Genomic DNA, 20,986 nt, shown 5'->3' on the forward strand with positions numbered 1-20,986 from the left:
TACAGATAATAGGTAAAATTGGAAATTCTATGGTGTAAAAGATTCCAAATTTGAAAAAAGGCATGAGGTTTGAACTTTTATAATCTTGCCTGTTTATTGGCAAATTGAAGTGTGTTTGAGATCAATTTTGTAGGAAACTTCTATAAGTGACCTGACCTAGAAAAGAACAGATCACACCAGAGCCAAAGAACCACATCAGATGTTTCTAGAGGGAGATATCTTTTTCCCATAGCATCTTTTATCTGTAAGATATATTTATCAAATGAGATTGTTCCCTTAGATTTTTGCCAAGCATCTTTCCATTTTTCCTTGTGTTGTTTCCCTTCATAAATCCCAGGAAATCCTTAATGAAGTATTTGTCTTTCATCTGAGTGTCTTTGGTCTAAAAGAGATAGCCCAATGACTAAATAATCTGTTGCCCTTGTTAATCAAATAATTAAATTGCCCCCTCCAAAAAGAAATATATCCAAGCTTTTTGGGGAAGAGGTCATATTTTTTCAGATAATCTAGTGATTCTTATATTCGACATTTTTTTCTTTTAAAAAAAACTATTGATTTTAATATTTCTTATTTCATTAGGTCATTGTTTTTTATTTGGAACATTTAATTTACAAAACATTCTCAAAATTTCTCATCATTTGTTCTAAGGTATTCTTACAATGTTTTTCCTCCCTAACATTTTGTATTACTTTTTTTTATTTCTTCAGATATTCTATGTAGTCTTTTGAGGCCAAGCCAATTTTCCCCTCTCCCCCCTCCCCCCAGAGGCTCTATGTAAACTACTTGTAAAATTACTCTCCTAAGCTTACCCATTGGGCAACTCAGTCCAAGGTTATTTCTTCATTTTTTGAAACTTTCTTTAGTTTACTTACATTTTGAGCCTCAGGTGGGGAGAATATGCAGCAAGTGCTTTGGATCTGCTTTTGTACTTATGGATAGTACAAGTAAGGTCTCCCTGCTTTATTCCAAGTATGGTGACTAAGATTAGAGATCCTGCCTTCTGAAGTAATTATCTGGTCTTGTCTTCTGTTGTAATTTAGGCACAGAGTTCCTCAGAGTACCATTCAAAAGCTTTTTCCTATAAGGGGCTTCAGGACTTCCCTATGTGAGGGAACCAATTTGTTTCCCATATGCCATATACCTACTCTAATTTCATTCGAGACTTCTGCAGAATATTTGTCTTCTTTTTGTGCAGTCCTAGCCTGGGTAGAGTAATTTTGTTAATTAATTTTCTTTAGTTTCTTTATTATTTCTTCTAGATCTAGAGCTTTACTGGAGTAAGAAGTCTCCTAGAGGTACATACTCTTATTCAAATTCTTAGTTTTGCTGGCATATAATGGAGTACTTTCTGATAATTACTTTTAGGAACTTAAGTTATGCCATTTGGCATCTATCAATATGGAAGTATCCTAAAACTACACAGGAACCTAAAAGAAAATATAAAATCATCAACCCCAAAATGTTAAGGTTTCAAGCATAGTCCCTACAAACATTGTATGCTGTTGAACAAACTAAATTTGCAGGGGGGATTTCCTGCTTATAGCTAAAGAGTAGTCTCAACTAAAGCAGTCTTCAGATCCATGATTTCAAGGATATAGATGCTCCCTAAATTAGTATAAATTGCAAATTTTCCACACCTAAAGTTTTATTTATTGTGTATATCACTCTAAGCCCTCATCAATTTATATCAGGACTATTACCATAGCAGAATTAGAGTGGAAGATAATGTTGCTTGGTATTCCTGCCATAAATTTTTCTCCACTCCGGTCCATCCTCCACACAACTGGCTAAAGTGAATTTCCTAAAGCTCCATTGGTTCCCTTTTATCTACAGTATCAAGAATCAAAGCCCTATTCATTCAAACATTCAAAACCCTTCACAAATCCATAAAGCCCTTCATAAAGCATCATACACATCATTCATACATACACACACACACACACATCCTATCATTCCAGTTTTTTTTAAAATATACCACCATCATGCCATGTGTTCCATAATTGAGCAACTGTTATTCTTGCTTACATTCTTCACATAAGACTCTCCATCTCAAGGGAAGCTAAATGGTGCAGTGGATAAAGCATCAGCCTGAAGGAGGACCTGAGTTCAAATTTGGCCTGACAGTTAACACTGCCTAGCTGTGTGACCCTGGGCAAGTCACTTAATCCCAATTGCCTGGGGGAGGGGAGGGAAGACTCACCATCTCCTGACACCAGGTATTTTCACTGATTGTTTCCTTTGGCTGGAATGCTGTTTCTTTCCTCATCTCTACTCCCTGGTTTCTTTTAAACCCCAAATAAGAACCTTCTCCAAGGAAGGAATTTGTGACCAAAGAACTGGAGATCCTTTCTGATCATAAAATAGATAATTTTGATTACATTAAGTTCATACAAACAAAACTATTGCAGACAAGAAGGGAAGCAATAAACTGGGAAAACATTTTTATTCAAAGATTCTGATAAAGACTTCATTTCTAAAATATATAGAGAATTGATTCAAATTTATAAGAATTCAAGCAATTCTTCAATTCAAAGGATATGAACAATTTTCAGATGAAGAAACAAACTATTTCTAGTCATATGAAACGATGTTCTAAATCACTATTGATTAGAGGAAATGCAAATTAAGACAACTATGAGATATCACTACACACTTCTCAGATTGGTTAAGATGACAGGAAAAGATGACGAATGTCGGAGGGGATGTGGGAAAACAGGGACACTAATATATTGTTGGTGGAATTGTGAACAGATCCAACTATTCTGAAGACCAATTTGGAACTATGTTCAAAAAGTTATCAAACTGTGCATATCCTTTGATCCAGCAGTGTTTCCACTGGGCTTATATCCCAAAGAGATCTTAAAGAAAGGAAAGGGACCCACATGTGCAAAAATGTTTGTGGCAGCCCTTTTTGTTGTGGCAAGAAACTGAAAAATGAAATGAGAGGATGCCCATCAGTTGGAGAATGGGTGAATAAATTATGGTATATGAATGCTATGGAATATTATTCTGTAAGAAATGACCAGCAGGATGATTTCAGAGAGGCCTGAAAGGCTTACAAGAACTGATGTTAAGTGAAATGAGCAGAACCAGGAGATCATCATACATGGCAACAAAATCAATTCTGATGGATGAGATGATTCAAACTGTTGGGATTACTAGGTGAGAACTGAGGTTGTCTGGATGGTGACAAGGTGAGAATTCAGGTTTTCTGGACAATTACAAGGTGAGAACTCAGGTTGACTTGATAGAGGGGGCAAGCTCATTGGCTGGGGTGGTTCTTCCCAGAAGCCCTTGCATTATCCCACGCCCATTCTCTGGGAGGATAAAAAGAGACAGCACTGGGCGCAGAGAGCAGATCGGCCTGGAGAAGGATAAGAGCTGGAGGAGATTCAGAGCCAGTATTCAAGAGAAGACTCTGAATTGCATCAGGCTTGACGGGGCTCTCTGCAGGAAGGGAAGTCACTTCTAAGGACAAGAGTTAACAGCAACTGCCTGGAGACAACGGTTCACTACAGGAAGAAGAATCTGTCTGAAAGATTTGAGTAGACACAGCAGATCTCTTCCCAGAGAGCGATCTGGCAGCTTCTGGAGACAACAGCACGCTACAATTGGCGCCCAACGTGGGGCAAGGACTTTTGCTTATCCTGACAAGAGGAGCTAGACCAGACCTTTGCAATTTGGCGCCCGAACAGGGACAGACACAGTCCTGATTCCAGTGGAAAAGCTTCCGATCTAGATCTCAGTCTCTCTGACCCAGAACCGTGAGTAAGGAGGAAACTTTGTTAAAGATTAAGTGAGCGTGCTAATAGATAAATAAGGAACTTAACTTGTTAAGGGCTAAACCAGGAATCTCTTATAGCTGAAATGGGGCAGATGTTAGCTATATTCAATCCCTGGACCTCAGCCGACTCAACCCCAGCCCCAGAAGCAACCTCAGCTCCATTCAGGAGTGGTACTATAGAGAGTATAATCAACATAATTGAGGAGCAGAGTTTACTTGTAACCTGGGTACAGATTGCTAAACTCTTGGCTGCATTAAGACGCACATCCCCTTGGTTCTTAGAGGAAGAAAAGATAGATGTAGATAAATGGAAGCTAGTGGGATATGAAATGAAAGAATTTCAAGCAAAAAATGGGCCTCGTTCAATTTCTGCAGAAGTATTTTATATCTACAACATAGTTCAATTAGCCTTAAACTATCAAGCAAGTTGTAGGAGAAGGAAAAGTTCTAAAAATGAACAGAGGAGGAAGTGTGAGGAAAAAAGGAAAGATCAAGATCTTTCCCTAGAGCAAGAGGATTTAAATGAGGAATTATGGTATGATTCTCTTGAAGAAGCTTCAACCCTGCCTAGAGAACAGATTATTGACAGGCCCACATCAACCCCACCTTCAGAGATGGAGGAAGAAAGAGGGGAAGAGGCAGAAACACAAACAGAATTGCCTGTGAAGAAGCCTAAGCCTATGACAAGATTAGAAAAAGCATTGGTTAAAGCTAAGAGAGAAGGACAGGATATAAGTGATTTTATACATGCATATCCTGTGATTGAAAATACTGACTCTGTAGGTAAAAAAAAGGAGAAGATATGCACCTTTAGATTTGAATAAAATTAAGGATTTGAAAAAAGGTTGTACCCTTTATGGGGCTACATCAGCTTATGTCAAAATGTTACTAGATGGTTTGTCTTATGAAGTCCTAACCCCGAATGATTGGAAATCCATAGCAAGGACATGTCTGGAACCTGGAGAAAATTTATTATGGCTTGCGGAATTTCATGAATTATGTAAAATTCAAGTCAGATGCAATTTGGAAATAGGAGTTAACACACAATTCACTTTTGAGCACTTAGCTGGTGAAGGTCAGTATGGAGAGAATTCGGAACAGATTAATTATACCATGACAATATATGAGCAAATTGCTAAGGCTGCAATAAAAGCTTGGGGTGTCCTTCCTGGACAGAAAGATCGTGGAGAGGCTTTCACTAAAATACAGCAAGGTCCCAATGAACCTTTTGCAGATTTTGTGGGACGTTTGCAAACTGCTGTCAAAAGAACTATTGGAGAAAATTCAGCTACAGAAATAATGACCAGACATCTGGCTAAGGAAAATGCCAACGAGATTTGCAAAAGAATTATATAGGGATTAGACAAAGATGCTCCTTTAGAGGAGATCATAAGACGCTGTGCTACAGTGGGAACAAATGCTTTTTACACCCGGACAATGATGAATGTGGAAAGACAGGGTCCCTCATGGCAAGGGCCTTCTAGAGAAACTCGGCGATGTTTTCAATGTGGAAAAATTGGGCATCTAAGAGCTCAGTGTAGATATGGAGATACAGTGAGAAGACAGGGTGAGAGAAGACCTAAAACTCCATGTCCAAAATGTCACAAGGGCCTCCACTGGGCCTCTGAATGTAGATTGACACAGGGAAATGACAGGTGGGGCCCAGCTTCAGGCCCCCAAGTGGGGCATGATGGCAGCCGAGGTTACATCCAGAGAATTTTAAGACACGATCAATCAGCCAAAAGGCAATCAGATGGAAGAAAGGGATTGAAATTAGGAAAAATAGAGTTGTGTGCAGTAGAGACTACCGAGATACTCCCTGGAGAAGTGAAATCTGTTCCTGTTGAGCCTATGGATCCTTTGCCTCCAGGCACAGTAGGCTTGACCATTTCACCTTCTGAGAGTGCCTACAAAACAGTGTCCATCCATACACTGATGTGGGAGACTGGAGAACGTGTATCTAATATCCCAGTCACTAACACAGGCAGACAACGTGTGATTTATCAACCAGGAGAAGTAGTAGCATCAGGCTTATTGTTACATACCCCTAATAAGCAACCTAGTGATAGTCGCCTAGATTTTGACTCCAATGAACAAAATCCAGGAATATATTGGACAGCAGCTGTGACAGCTGACCGACCTATGCTTACTATTTATATAAACGGAATACCATTTGAAGGATTGGTAGACACGGGTGCAGATCGTACAGTTATTAGAGGTGCCAATTGGCCCGGTCACTGGCCAAAGATTAAAGCAGACACCTATATGTCTGGGGTGGGAGGATCAATAGCAGCAGAGGTTAGTGCTAGGCCTTTGAGATGGGTATTTGAAGGAGAAACAGGAGCTTTTACTCCTTTTGTGGTTGAAAAAATCCCCATCAATCTGTGGGGAAGAGACATTTTACAGCAGATAGGATTACAAATAAGCACTTCGGCTTTTTAGGCAGGGCTGCTGTTGAAGGCCTACCTGCACTTTCACCAGTTCCTATTCAGTGGAAGACTGATTCACCAGTGTGGGTAGAACAGTGGCCCTTAAGAAGTGATAAAATTCAGGCCTTATTAGACATAGTGCAAGAACAACTTGACCAAGGACACTTGCGGCCTTCTCTAAGTCCTTGGAATTCCCCAGTATTTGTGGTGAAAAAGAAATCTGGAAAATGGAGGATGATAACTGATCTAAGAAGAGTAAATGAACAGATGGAAACTATGGGAACTCTTCAGCCTGGACTTCCATCTCCTACTCAGTTGCCAAGAGAATGGCCTCTATGGGTTATAGACATTAAGGATTGTTTCTATTCTATTCCTCTAGATAAGGAGGATATGAAAAGATTTGCTTTTTCAGTGCCTAGTGTTAATTTGGCTGAGCCTTATAAAAGATATGAATGGACAGTTTTGCCACAGGGAATGAAAAACAGCCCTACTATGTGCCAAATGTATGTTGCAGCTGCTCTTGCTCCAGTAAGAAAAGCCTTTCCAAAAGTAATATTGTTACATTATATGGATGATATTTTGGGATGTGCACCTGAGGAACAAATGTTAGAGGCATGTCTACAAAGGACCATGGAAACATTAAAGTACTACAAACTGCATATAGCTACAGAAAAAATTCAAAGACATGCTCCTTTTCAATATTTAGGATATGAAGTATATCCTAAGACACTCACAGTACAAAAGCTTTCTTTAAGAACAGAGAAGTTGAACACCTTAAATGACTTTCAAAAATTAATAGGAGATATCCAATGGATGCGTCCAGTGTTAGGCTTAACTACCAATCAACTACAACCTCTCTATGACATTTTAAGGGGAGACAGTGCTTTAAATTCACCACGCCAGCTTACAAAAGAAGCACAAAAGGCTTTGAGAGAAGTTGAACTGGCTTTATCCAATGTGGTTGAAAGAGTCACTCAAAAACCCTTGGAAATATCAGTTTTTGCTACAAAAGAGGCACCCACAGCAGTCCTTCATCAAGGAGACAGAGTGATTGAGTGGGTGAACCTCCCAGCACAACCAGAACAAAGCCTTACACCTTACCCAGTGCTTGTGGCTAGGATTTTATTAAAGGCTATTAAGAGAGTAACACAATTATCTGGGATAAGTCCTGAAAAAATATACACATTCTATACTAACGCACAGATTAATGTATGCTGTGAGACCATCCCAGAATGGCAAATTTTATTGGCCACCACTCCAAATTTTGCACATGGATCTCCATTAAAGATTACCCGGCTACTACATAATTGGCGATGGATTTTTGAAGAAAAGGTTTCTAAGGTTCCTCTTAAAGGACCAACAATCTTTACAGATGCCTCCAAAGAAAATATTTGTGCCATATACTCTCATGATTTAACCATAAAGAGAGTAATCAGGACTCCTTTTCAATCCACTCAACAGAATGAATTATTTGCTATCATGCTAGCTCTCACTTATTACCCAGGAGACGTAAATATAATTACTGATTCAGCCTATTCAGTAGGTGTAGTACAAAGAATTGCCACAGCCCAAATAAAATTTGCAGCCTCCAATATTTATCAGCTCTTTAAGGAACTTCAAGAGCAAGTGAGAAAACATCCAGGCAAGATTTATATCTTGCATGTCCACTCACATAGTGGACTTCCAGGTCCCATTTTTGATGGAAATTCAAAGGCAGATAGCCTTCTAACCATGTTAGCCAGTAGTCCTTTATTTCAGGAAGCACAAGAATCTCATTCTAAATATCATCAGGCTGCTCGAGCTTTACGTTTACAATTTGGAATCACAAGAGAGGAAGCTAGGAGCATAGTAAAAAGCTGTACAGCTTGTCTTCTTTTCCATGCTCCTACACTCCCTCCAGAGAAGAATCCTCGTGGTTTGAGACCCAATGAAATCTGGCAAATGGATGTGACCCATTATAAATCTTTTGGTCGTCTATCTTTTATTCATGTCGTGGTAGACACCTTTTCAGGATTCACATTTGCAATGCCAGCAGCAAAAGAGACAGCCCGAGTGGTCACTGAATTCCTTATACAAGCTTTTGCAATTATGGGTGTGCCACAAGCAATAAAAACAGACAATGGACCTGCATATACGTCCAAACATTTTACACACTTTTGTGCACAGTATAAGATTTTACATACCACGGGCATACCCTTTAATCCTCAAGGGCAGGCAATAGTAGAGAGAAGAAACAGAGATATTAAGACACTCCTCCAAAAACAAAAGAAAGGGGGAGCCACAGGTAGCCCTAGGGAACTTCTAAATTTAGTTCTCTATACCATTAATTTTCTAATTTTTGACAAAGATGCGCTGGCTCCAGCAGACAGGTTTTATAACCCACCAGAAGGGCAGTGTCCAGTGAGAGCATCTCCACTGTCCTTAGATAATCGCCAGGTGATGTGGAGAGATCCAGAAAGTGGTGAATGGAAGGGACCAGATAGGTTAACTGCCTGGGGGAGAGGGTTTGCTTGTATTTCTTCAGCAGGAGAAGGAATCAGATGGGTGCCAACAAGTCATATTCGCCTTGTCCATCAGAGAGAGACAGAAAAAGAGAAAGACCTCAAAATAAAGGAGAAGATCTAAGAAACATCTGACACTGAAAGAGCATGGATAATAAGAAGACTGTTAAAGAACTTAAAAACCAGCAGGAATCATTGGACTTCCTCACACAAGATGAGAATAATGGACAATGGACTTATGGACATTTATAAATTTTCAATTTATGATTATGATTATGTTATATACTTCTAGCATGTGTTATGTTACTATGTTACTATGTGCTTATGTAATTTATGTAATTATCTGCAATACTTCCCATATTGATGGATTTATGTTTCAAGGTCATGACTGTCCTATGTTCTAAATCAAAAGAAAGGGGGAGATGTTGGGATTACTAGGTGAGAACTGAGGTTGTCTGGATGGTGACAAGGTGAGAATTCAGGTTTTCTGGACATTTACAAGGTGAGAACTCAGGTTGACTTGATAGAGGGGGCAAGCTCATTGGCTGGGGTGGTTCTTCCCAGAAGCCCTTGCATTATCCCACACCCATTCTCTGGGAGGATAAAAAGAGACAGCACTGGGCGCAGAGAGCAGATCGGCCTGGAGAAGGATAAGAGCTGGAGGAGATTCAGAGCCAGTATTCAAGAGAAGACTCTGAATTGCATCAGGCTTGACGGGGCTCTCTGCAGGAAGGGAAGTCACTTCTAAGGACAAGAGTTAACAGCAACTGCCTGGAGACAACGGTTCACTACAGGAAGAAGAATCTGTCTGAAAGATTTGAGTAGACACAGCAGATCTCTTCCCAGAGAGCGATCTGGCAGCTTCTGGAGACAACAGCACGCTACACAAACCAATTCCAATTGTCTAGTGATGAAGACAGCCATCTACACCCAGAAAGAGGGCAGTGGGAACTGAGTTTGGTTCCCAACAGAGCATTTTCACTCTTTTTGTTTGCTTGCATTTTATTTTGCTTTTTTTTTTTTTTTTTTAACTGGTTTGATTTGATTTTTCATGTATGGCACAATAATTGTATAAATATGTATGCATGTATTGGATTTAACATATATTTCTACCATGTTTAACATATACTGGACTACCTGCTATCTAGGGCAAGGCGTGGGGGAAGGGGTTAAATTGGAACATAGGGTTTTGCAATATTAATGTTGAAGAATTGTCCCCACAGTTTAAAAAATAAAAAGTTTTAATTTAAAAAAAAAGTTTTTCCAAGAAATCATCCTGGATCTCCCTTACTTCTAAGAACATCCCTCTTTTGATGATCTCAAATTTATCCTGTGTAAATCTTTGTATATCAGTACTTACAAATTGTCTTCCCCATTACAATATCTTTACGAATTTTACTCTCACACTAGCCCTACAAGGCATAAGCTATGATTATTCCCATGTTAAAGATAAGGAAAACTGAGGTAAATGATTAGGTTAAGTGATTTGCTCAGAATCATACAGATAGTACATTTATGAGTCCACATTTGAAACTTGATTCCAGGTCCAGCACTTCATCCATTGTACCACCTAGCAGTAATTTATGTATCTTCATTCTCTCCAGGCTGGAAAAGGTAAAAGTCCGTAACTCCTCGCTACTCCATATATCATCCATTCAGGGACTTACCTTTCTGATCAGGAGTTTCCCAGGCAACCTGATTATATAATACTTTCTCTTACCTCACTCCTATTGCAGCTCTAGTCTAGGTCCTGCAACTCCTGCAGGTTCCTTAAATTTGAATTTCTTTTTTTTTTTTTTTTTCCCCTGAGGCTGGGGTTAAGTGACTTGCCCAGGGTCACACAGCTAGGAAGTGTTAAATGTCTGAGACCAGATTTGAACTCTGATCCTCCTGAATTCAAGGCTGGTGCTCTATCCACTGCACCACCTAGCTGCCCCAAATTTCAATTTCTTAAAAGAATGAAATCTTTTCTCATGTCTGAATATTTTTGTAACTCTTGAAAACAAGTTTTTAAACAAAAACATAAAATAATTTATTCACAGTGCCACAGATTACAAAAATCCTAAGACAAGAAATTGAAGGTTTCAAAAGGTTGAATCCAACAGAAGAGGAAACTGAGGACCACAAAAAATAAGAAACTTGAACAAAGGGTCACTCCCAGGCTTGTTGTAAGATATTGAAACCAAGTCCTGACTCCAGAAATAATTCATATTCCTCTCTCCCATACTACATTCCAAAAAAGACCAATTCAAGAATAAATGGATGGAAGAGAACCCATCCTCATTGTTAGGGGGAAAAAAATCAAAACACATGTGGAAAAAAAAAAAAAAAGGCAACTTCAAGCGACAGCATTTTTATTAGATCAAATCAACAAATATTGTACACCTCTATGTGTACTGTAATAGAGAATGCAATTAAGAATAGAACTCAGTCCCTACCCTCCTAAAGCTTATAATCTGGAAAGAGCAAAACATGGATCAAGCAACTAAAGATTTAAATAACCATTCAAGTTAATAAAATAAGTCTCACATTAAGGATGCACCAACAATAATTCCAGAAGAGAATTTTAGCTGGGACTTGAAGTCTGAATAGGATTAAAGTTAAAAGAAAGCAGTCCAGGCAGGTGGTATGGAGTTGAGCAAAAGTTCAAAGGTGGGGGGGAGGGGAAGGTATATTCAGAGAACAAAGAATAACTGGGTATATCTCCTGTAAAATCAGGAAAGCAGACTATAAAGAAAGCTAGTGGGGCAGCTAGTGGGGCGCAGTGGATAGAGCACCAGCCTTGAATTCAGGAGGACCCGAGTTCAAATCTGGTCTCAGATACTTAACACTTCCTAGCTGTGTGACCCTGGGCAAGTCACTTAACCCCAGCTTCCAAAAAAAAAGAAAAAAAGAAAAAAAAGAAAGAAAGCTAGCAGCCAGACTTTGAATGAATGTCAGATTGTGTTTTTAATTGAATTCTATTTTGTAGGCAAGAATCATAGATTTTTGATAGATTAAGTTGACAGGATTGTGTAGGACTGATTAAATAGGGGCAATTAGATGACATGCAATGGATGAGCACCAGCTGTGAAGTCAAGAGGACCTGAGTTCAAATCTGACCTCACAAACTTAATACTTCCTAGCTGTATGACCCTGGGCAAGTCACTTAATCCCAACTGCCTCAGGGAAAAGGGAAAAAAAAAAAAAAAAAAAAAAAAACCAGGACTGATCATAAAGGGGAGGAAAGGAGGGAAATTAGGAGATGCACTCTAAACATAAATTAAGGTTTTAAAATAAGTTAGTAACAGTTAAAAATGGTCAGGAAATAAATTCTAGGTATATATTTTTAAAAAGAAATTGACAGAACTTGGCAACTTGACTGAATAGTGGAAGGTAGGAGCCTGGGTGAGAGCTGAGATTTAGAATACTACCATAAACAAGAAAATGTGGTCAAGAGTAGAATTAGCATTGAAGAAAAATTATTCAGACTTTAGAATTATCACAGAGGTGACAGTGAGAAAAGCAAAAAAAAAAAAAATTATCTAACAAATAGTTAAAAATGTGGCACTGAAGTTTGAGGGAGAACAAAGGAAAAGAAGTACAGAATTCAGACTCATTCACTAAAATATTTGAGCACCTCTTCTGTGAAAGGCACTATAGTTATTTCCATTCAATTCAATAAACACAGGAGATGTCATTACTACATGCAAGACACTGCACTAGGTATCAAGGATATAAACAAAATAAGTCCTACATTCAAGGAATTTAATTTAAGGAGACAGGACAGGAGAGAAGGACAAATAAATTGCTATGACAAAATAGAATGACAAAAGTAAAGGAGGCCTTAAAGTCCTATGAATAAATCTAAGTGTAGAGAAATAGGAGGGTGGGGGGATAAGGAAAGAGGTTTCTTCAAAGTCATTCCATAGTCAGAGAAGATTGGCAGGAAGATGGACTTCAAAGGGAAAGGATTTCATTAGAAGATTTGAAGACCATGGGAAAGGACCAGGGAGAAGCATTGCTGATTCCAGTAATAGCTAAAGTGACATGAGTGGACGAGGGAGATATTATGTGTATAGACAGGAGAAAAGCTAACACAGACACCAAAAAGTGAGGGAAAACAATATATCCCAGAAACCAAGGTCAGAAAGCTATTCAAGTATAAAGAGCTTATTTAACAGTGTCAAAAACTACATAAAAGTAAAAGATACTTAAAAATGCTACTGAATTTGGTAACTGGGAGTTATTAATGAATATAATTTCAGAATTTAAAAAAAAAAAAAAAAAAAAGTTCACTCGAACTACAGAGGCCTAAAGAGAGTAAGCAATGTGTAACTAGAAGCAGTCTTCGTAGTTGATTTATTCCAGAAATCTGATAGTTAAAATAAGTGAATCTGGTAAAAACTAAAGGTAAAATCAAGCAAAAGCTAGGAGGATGAAAATAAAGGAATCAAATGAAAACTATGACTTAATACTTATTCTAATACTGCTAGAAAGGAAGAAAGAATAAAAATAGGTATGAGTTTTTTTAAAAAGTAGATGAAAAAAGCCTCAACTTTTTCATTAAGGAGAATAAGGAAATAGGACTTATTCCCTTTGACAGGAGCACAAGTCTGAAAGAGTGAGTCAAGAGACAAACAGAATTGTCAAACAACAAAAGTTTGGTTTAAATTAAAAGGTGGAAATCTGTAATGAAGAACTGAGAGGTATAAACCCAGGCTATACAGGAGGACAAAGTTGATTCAGAGTTTTATTTACCTCCTTTTCAACTTTTAAACCCCTATCATGGACAAGCAAAAGTATTTAGTTTGTCATATTCCTTCCACTTTGAATGGTCCCAGACCAATTTCTCTACTCACCATGTGTTAAGTGACTCTCACCAGCTACTTCTGCTGGACTTTGCAAAAAGAGGCTTGTTCATTTGAGTGTCAAGTGCCTTTTTAAACAAAAGGCCTCACAGCAACCCTCTCTCTTAATCCCAAGCAGTCCTTTTATGAGGTCACCATGGAACTCTGTTAGCTATCCCTTGACTGTAACAGATTGGTTACATTTGGAGGAACATCAGGACAAATATGAAAAGGATTCCACAGGCCAAAACTGGAAGAGAATGCTACAAAGTACACTCAAAGCAACTTTTTCATTACATTTTAACGATTTGTCTTTTATTGATAATATCAATGATAACTGTGAGCTTACAAATAAAGTTTAATGACCAAAATTATAGGACATTATCTCAAGGAGAAATGAATACAAATAATCCTATAGGATAGTATGTGCACAAACAAAACACTCATGCAACAAATGGAAACCACCAAAGGGTCCAAGTATGTAGAGCTTACCCAAACCAACAACCAAAAGTTAAGATAATTTGATAATTCTGCTCCTTTCTGTATATGTCCCAAAACAGTCTTGGAACTGGGAAGCTAACAGCACTTAGTGAGAGGAAGCAAAGTAATAACAATTTTAGAAATGTATGTCTTAGTACCATTTAGTCCCTGGCAACCCAAAGCAGTGTAATTACTCATTCTAATTCATGGTACTCCGTATCACCTCAAAGACAAATGACTAAGAATTAAATAAATAAAACAGTGCCAAACTAAATCAAATTATTGATGAATAATCTAGCAAAACTTTATTTCATCCAAAATATTCAAAACCCAACAGAGTGAGAATATCTATATCCATCTGTCAAGTTTAAAAAAAAAAAAAAAAAAAAAAAAAAAAAGATATAGGAATAAGTTCTAGGTAGTTGGGAACTCCCATTGTAAAAGTCCTGACTCCATTATGGATTAGTAACTGCTATGTAACTTAATGTGGGAGAGCTGCCTGCAACAATGAAATATTCCTTGGTTTGTCTATAGTCAAACAGCTAGTTTGTCTAGAGGTAATACATGAACCCAAATCTTCTTAATTCAAAGATCAATCTACCCCATAATATCTTTCCATATTAAATTAATATACAAAATTTTGCTATATCCTAGAAAAATCTAAGAGGCTTCTAACTGCAAGTTCCCAAAAGAATAATTATTAAACTGGATACTTACACTAGAATTTTAATTATCAAAGTCCTTAAATTGTCAATTAGGAAAAAAATATCACATTAAATATCCCTGAAAAGAATTTGATATCCCAGATATTTAGGGAATTAACACAAATAGTGACTTTTTCCCAAAAGGTATGAACAGTTTAAATGAAGAACTGAAAACCAGTAACGACTCTTATGGGAAAAAAATCATATATGCTTTGACTTTACAAAAAGCAAATTAGCAAAAATGACAAAAGACTGACTGATTTTGTTTTCAAGAGCTACAAGACAGACACATTAATACACTTGGTAGAGCTGGGTTTGGTCCTACTATTCTAGAAAGGAATTTGGAATCATGCTAAAAAATGATCAAAATGTCTATACCCATTAACCCAGTGTGCTATTAGACACAGACTCAAAGAGGTCATTAACAGAAAGGTCCCATATACACCAAAATATTCATAGAAGCACTGTTTGTTATAGCAAAAATTGGAAACAAAAAGAAGTTCCATGAACTAAGGAATGGCTAAACAAACTGGTAAATATGAATGTAATGCAGTATCACTGCACTTTAAGAAAGGCTGAATATGAAAAATTCAGAGAAGCTGTAGAAGACTTATTATGAACCAACCCAGGAAAACAATGATTATAGCAATAAAAAAAATGGAAACAAAAAAAAAAAAAAAAAAAAAAAAAACAAACCATAATAATAATTTTCTTGGTGCTGGAGAATTGAGAAAATATACTTTCCTTATTTCTATTTAGACATAAGGAATTATGATCTTACTACATTGCAAATGCTATCCAATTCAGTTGGTGATTTGGCTCATTATGCTGAAGTTCTTCCCCTGTTCATGACAGCATTCTGGTCAGGCAAAAGGGGGAAGAGAGTTTGATGTGGAAAATTGATGTTCCAAAAACAAAAAGTAACAATTTCTAAAATCAGCTTTGTGTAATGTAATTTCACCATTGCTTCAATTTTTTAAAAAAGTTACTTCTATTCAGATTTTTTATGAATTTTCATCATAACCCATCAATTTATAATTTCTCAATTTCCCACAACCAGTCTAACCTCTCCTTCCCAATTCCTAACTGCTATTCCTAACTACACACACACCACACACATACATACACACAAGCTGAGGGGCCAGAGTCAGAAAAAAGAAATGAAAGAAATAAGTATTCATCATTGCTCAAAGCAAATAAATACCTCAAAGCAATCCTAGTGTTTTTGATAAACTTAGGAGAGAGAATGAAAATTATGCAAAAGTCACTGAAAAACAAAATCACAAGATTTTAAAAGGCTGGTGATGATATATTCAAAGCAACCATGTTAAAATATAAGATCCTTTAAAATTTGCTTTGTTCATTGTATCTCCACTGCCTGATAAAATACAAAAAAAAAAAAAAAAAAAGCATAAAAAGTGGCCTTAATACTTAAGTGAATCATCTAAACAATAAATATCCTTCCCAAGTGATCATCCCAGCCTAAAATTAAGTCTCCAATTAATTAAGCCTAAAATTAAGACTCCACTAATTTCCTGTTTCACTACTGAATCAACTATTCTCGCGCGCGCCGCGCACGTGTGTGTCTGTGTGTGTGTGTGTGTGTGTGTGTGTGTGTGTGTGTGTGTGTGTGTGTGTGTGAGAGACAGAGAGAGAGAGAGAGAGAGAGATATGGAGGAAGGGAGAACAGAATAGTTGCAACAGCACTTTTTATAATATCAAAGAACTGAAAACAAGATAAATATCCACCAATTAGGGAATACCTAAACAAATTATAGCACATAAATATGAATACAGAAAAAATGGAAAGACAAATAATTGATGCAAAACAAGGAAAACAATGACACAATGTAACTGCGACAAGAACAAAATAACTAAAACTTGTTTCAAAATTGTCATGAGCAAGCTTAGACTCAAAAAAAGAGATATGAAAAGGCATCTTCCCCAACCTCTTTTTCAAAAGTAGAAAAATACAGATGTGTAATAATGCTTACCTTTTCAACCTGAAATTTTTCAATGTTGGTCCTCCTCTTTTTTTTTGCCAGACTGATTCCCTGGGACCAAGAATAAATGTAACCTTTTTTCCCTAATTCTCAGATACTTGAAAATAAAAGTATCATGTCTCCCCTGAGTCCTCTCCAACTTTTAAAAAAAATTTCAGTGTTAAACTAAACCAAGCACTAAAAAGAAGAGTGTTAGAATTTCAAGTTCCTTTCATTCATCACATTCCCCAATGCCTAATACAGTGCAGGGCAGCTCTTGGGTCATCCTTCAAGGCAGAGAGGTAGAAAACTGAATTGAACATTGAATTTAGAATCGAAAAGACCTGAGTATGAATCCCCTTCTCAGGCATTTACTAGCTATTTGACATTTAACCTGTCTCAGACTGCTTCTTAACTCACATAGGATTGTTTTGAGGAGCAAATGAGAGAAAAGATGCAAAGTTCTTTTGCAAAACTGTAAAAGCTACATATTAGCTATGGTTATTATCCCCACTTAATTCTAAATCCTTCAATAGCAGAAAAATATGGAGCCTCGAATTGATTGCAACACTCCTGTTTGTGAATAGAGTAAAAAATAAGGAAGGACTAGAACTTCCCTCACTCTAGAACCCAAGAGCGCAATATTTGAACTTCTATTCAACTAAAATATCTATCTTTTGTTCTTCAACTGTTCATCATTCTGTCCCTTAAGTACAATGTTCAGAGAAGACATGGATACAACAAAATTAGAAGATCCAAAATACTGTTAATCAAAGATGGCAACAAGTGTTAACATCTGTACCAAGAACTCTTCAAGTTTAAACTTGTGCATTTTAAGATTTATTCATTAAAGTCTTTAGACCAGTCCTACATAATGTCAAACTGCTAAAAAGGCAAATAAGTAGCAAAGAAATATCCTTTTTCCTTTCAAACAAGGTAGTTTGAATTCATTTTCCTACAATACTAGGACTGAAAAGGAATCCTAAGGAATCTAGTCCATTTTACAAAAATTGAGATCCAATGATGGAATATTATTTTGCCATGGTCACACAAGAAAGGCAACTTAATCAGGTCCATACTTAAGTCCAAAACTCCTTACTCATATCAAATCTCATCCTTCTCTCCTCCACCTACATAAAGGACCTAACTCAAAAGCAAATTCAAAAGATGTACAAGGAAAGAGCTAAACTATAGTATTGTTTCATCCATGTTCCCCATTATTGTTTCCCATTATCATTCCCCATTCTTCCCCCACAAAAATATCCTATTTTAGGAAAAACAGCATGTAATTCAATATAATTCCTCAACCCACAGGGTGATCTTCAAAAATATTTGCAGCAGGGAATAGGCATAGAAGAGTCAGAAGTTTGAGTTAGTCAAGCAATCTTTAGAGCCAGAAAAATAAATTCACTAGTTTCCTGTGGGGTAAAAAATCAAGTCAGAACTTTGAATGATCTGCAAACTGTTAAAAAGTGAATGTAACAAGGCAATACACTGAAGTTTAAGTGACTAAATTTACCATGTTAAAATATAAACATGAATGTGAATGACAAATAATATGTTCTTTCAATGCCTTTACAAAAGGGAAGACAGGGAGGTTAAAAACAAAAGACTTGAGTTCAAGTTTCTATAGTGAACAGTTTCATTGGCTACCATGGAAGGGATCTTAGAACTTTTAAAAATACTAGAACTGATAAGGACACAGGGGACTATCTAGTCCCACCCTTTCATTTTACAAATAGGAGAAACAGGCTCAGCTTGGGAACATGACTTGCACAAAGTGACACAGTAACATGACTAACGATTTCAGCTCTTCTCTCACTTTAATGTCCCTTGCACATAATTAACTCACTTGCTTTTAGTCCAATAAAGACTTGGGCTGGAATCTAGTAATCTTTATTCTTTACTTGTTTCTACTCTGAAAGCTTGAATTTAGACTAGCTTTAATAAGAATAATAATTGTTATGATCTCTGAACATGTCGTCTTATACTCCTACTCCTGATTTTAATAGTTTAATATTCTTGGAGCAGCTAGGTGGTACAGTGGATAAGAGCACCAGCCCTGAAGTCTGGAAGACCTGAGTTCAAATCTGATATCAGACACTTAAAACTTCCTAGCTGTGTGTCCCTGGGCAAGTCACTTAACCCCAATTGCCTCAGTCAAAAAAAAAAAAAAAAAGTAATATTCTTCTAACTAAAGGCTTGTTCTTAAGATTTCCTATTTTAATAATTATTGTTTCCCTATACTTAAGATTTAGATCCAAGTTTTACTTGTGTCCATTTCAAATTGTTAATAATAAGAACATTACCATTCCAATCAAAAGTGACACAAAATATATACTATTCCAATGATTTCCATCTATCAGAAACTTTCTGAAAACTTTGTTCCATACCTGAAATTTAAGAGTTAATGCCAGAAAGCATTCAATAGATTAAACTTGTCTTTGTCCTCTCCATGGACATCACACTCTTAACCACAAAATTAAGTCCTGGAGTTGTCATTTCTAACCATTTCCCATCTGTTTCCATTTCCATGACTCCCTCAGCAGCCTTAAAATAGCTCATTAAGACAAATAACTTCATAAAACAAAAAACTACACTTTTTAATGGAAGAAGTCATCTTCATTATTACACTGAAGTGAAATTTTATTTGCTAAAGCTGATAATCAATGCTTAAGGATTTTTTCATTTCTATTTCATTTTTCTTTTACAATAAAAGAAAAATAAAACAGATATACTAAAACCTAGTATTTTAGGGTAACACTTCTGCTAATTCAGGAAAGAAAATGTATGACATGGTATAAGCACTGGTTTCTCATCCCCAGACCTATGACTTTTAAAATTGGACCTCCTGATTCTTCATTGTCATAATCAAATTAGCATATCAGAATTCAAGCTCTAAGAATATGAACTAACTTACTATAGGATCACAGATTTAGACTTAAATAATCTTTTAAGGTTTTTTCAATTCAAATTCCCTTACTTTATATTAAAATAACCAATCCTGGTTACACTTTAACTTACTGAATGAACACTAGTAGTACCATGGTCAGGAGAGTAAAACATTATTACATCCAAATTTAAATTAGGCCAAGAGCTTCCTGTCAAATTATATGTACTCACCAACGTGGAAATTAAACAGTTCTACAAAGGGTCAAAAATTAAAGAGTAAACAAAAGGAGGGAAATTTATTTTTGGCCTTTACATGGAGGTTTTAAATATGTGTGCTTTTTCAGACAGAATCTCTGATAAAGAGTTATGAGGAAAAAGAGTGTTAAAACTAGAGACAGAAAAGCAGAGGTTTTTTTTCCAAAAATCTGATACAGTGAAACAAGAGGAAAATCTTATTTTGCTCATTAAGGAACTTCATCCCAGCAGATGAAAGTACAGAAAATAAGAAAACAAGTACTAAACCAACAAAATGACTCATCACATTATTATATAAGGTTCAGGTTCTTCAGTTTGGTGGCAATTGTTTCACGTGAGTAAGCTACAGAAATCATTCCAATAACAAATCACCAAATTACCACCACAATGGCAATTCAGGATTTATTTAGGATGAATTGCCTTGGAATGCACAGAATAAACTACATATATTAAGTTGCTATGTCAAAAATTGATTCCATTTAAAAAAAAAAAGTTTTTGCAGATTTACTCATCTTTGTTGATATAAAGTAATCTTTGTTGGATCAAAAGTAAAATAACTAGTTATCTACCTAAGAATCTTGATCAAACAATAGAATTGTAATGTTTATTTTCTAACTGTACTTGACTATAACTAGAAACAAACTCACAATGATTGAATAAAAACAGGCTTTCAGATTGGAAAGTTAGCTAATTCAAACTATCTAAACAGTTTAAAAAAAAAAAGTAAATTCAGAAATAGAACTATCTAAATTAAAACATGAAAAGTCATGTTTATTAGTTATGCTTAAAGTTATGCTGGTCTGAAATTCAGTCACAACAGAGAAGTTTCCTAAGCACCCCTTAGGCAGCATACAAAAGAACACAAACTGCTTATTAAAGTTTACTGAATAAATGACCTAAATACAAATTACTTAAGTGAGATTGTATGAGCACCAAACACAAAAATTCAATTTGATCAACACACTTCAAAGTCTTAAATTAGTGGTTTTGCACCTTACCAAAGCAACCATTTAGATTAGATGATAACATCATTCTACAAACATCACCCCAATGAATTCAATGTGTTTCTGTGTGAAGTTACTGTTTGTCTATTTCCATGTTAATTCCTTTACAAATAATGTGACATATTT

General features: G+C 36.4%; 1 protein-coding gene across 2 annotated transcripts in view; it reads right to left on the minus strand.

Annotated features, from left to right (window-relative positions):
- Nucleotides 1–16,306, minus strand: part of EFCAB8 (EF-hand calcium binding domain 8) — a 157,618-nt gene extending 141,312 nt beyond the window's left edge. For both annotated transcript variants that reach the window (XM_074292737.1, XM_074292736.1), the window contains exon 1: nt 13,556–16,306. The gene's annotated coding sequence lies outside the window, so the exon portion shown is untranslated. The remainder of the gene's footprint in view (nt 1–13,555) is intronic.
- Nucleotides 16,307–20,986: the final 4,680 nt, after the last annotated feature.

This window comes from Sminthopsis crassicaudata, chromosome 2 (genome assembly GCF_048593235.1).
Source record: "Sminthopsis crassicaudata isolate SCR6 chromosome 2, ASM4859323v1, whole genome shotgun sequence".
NCBI classification, from domain to species: Eukaryota; Metazoa; Chordata; class Mammalia; order Dasyuromorphia; family Dasyuridae; genus Sminthopsis; species Sminthopsis crassicaudata.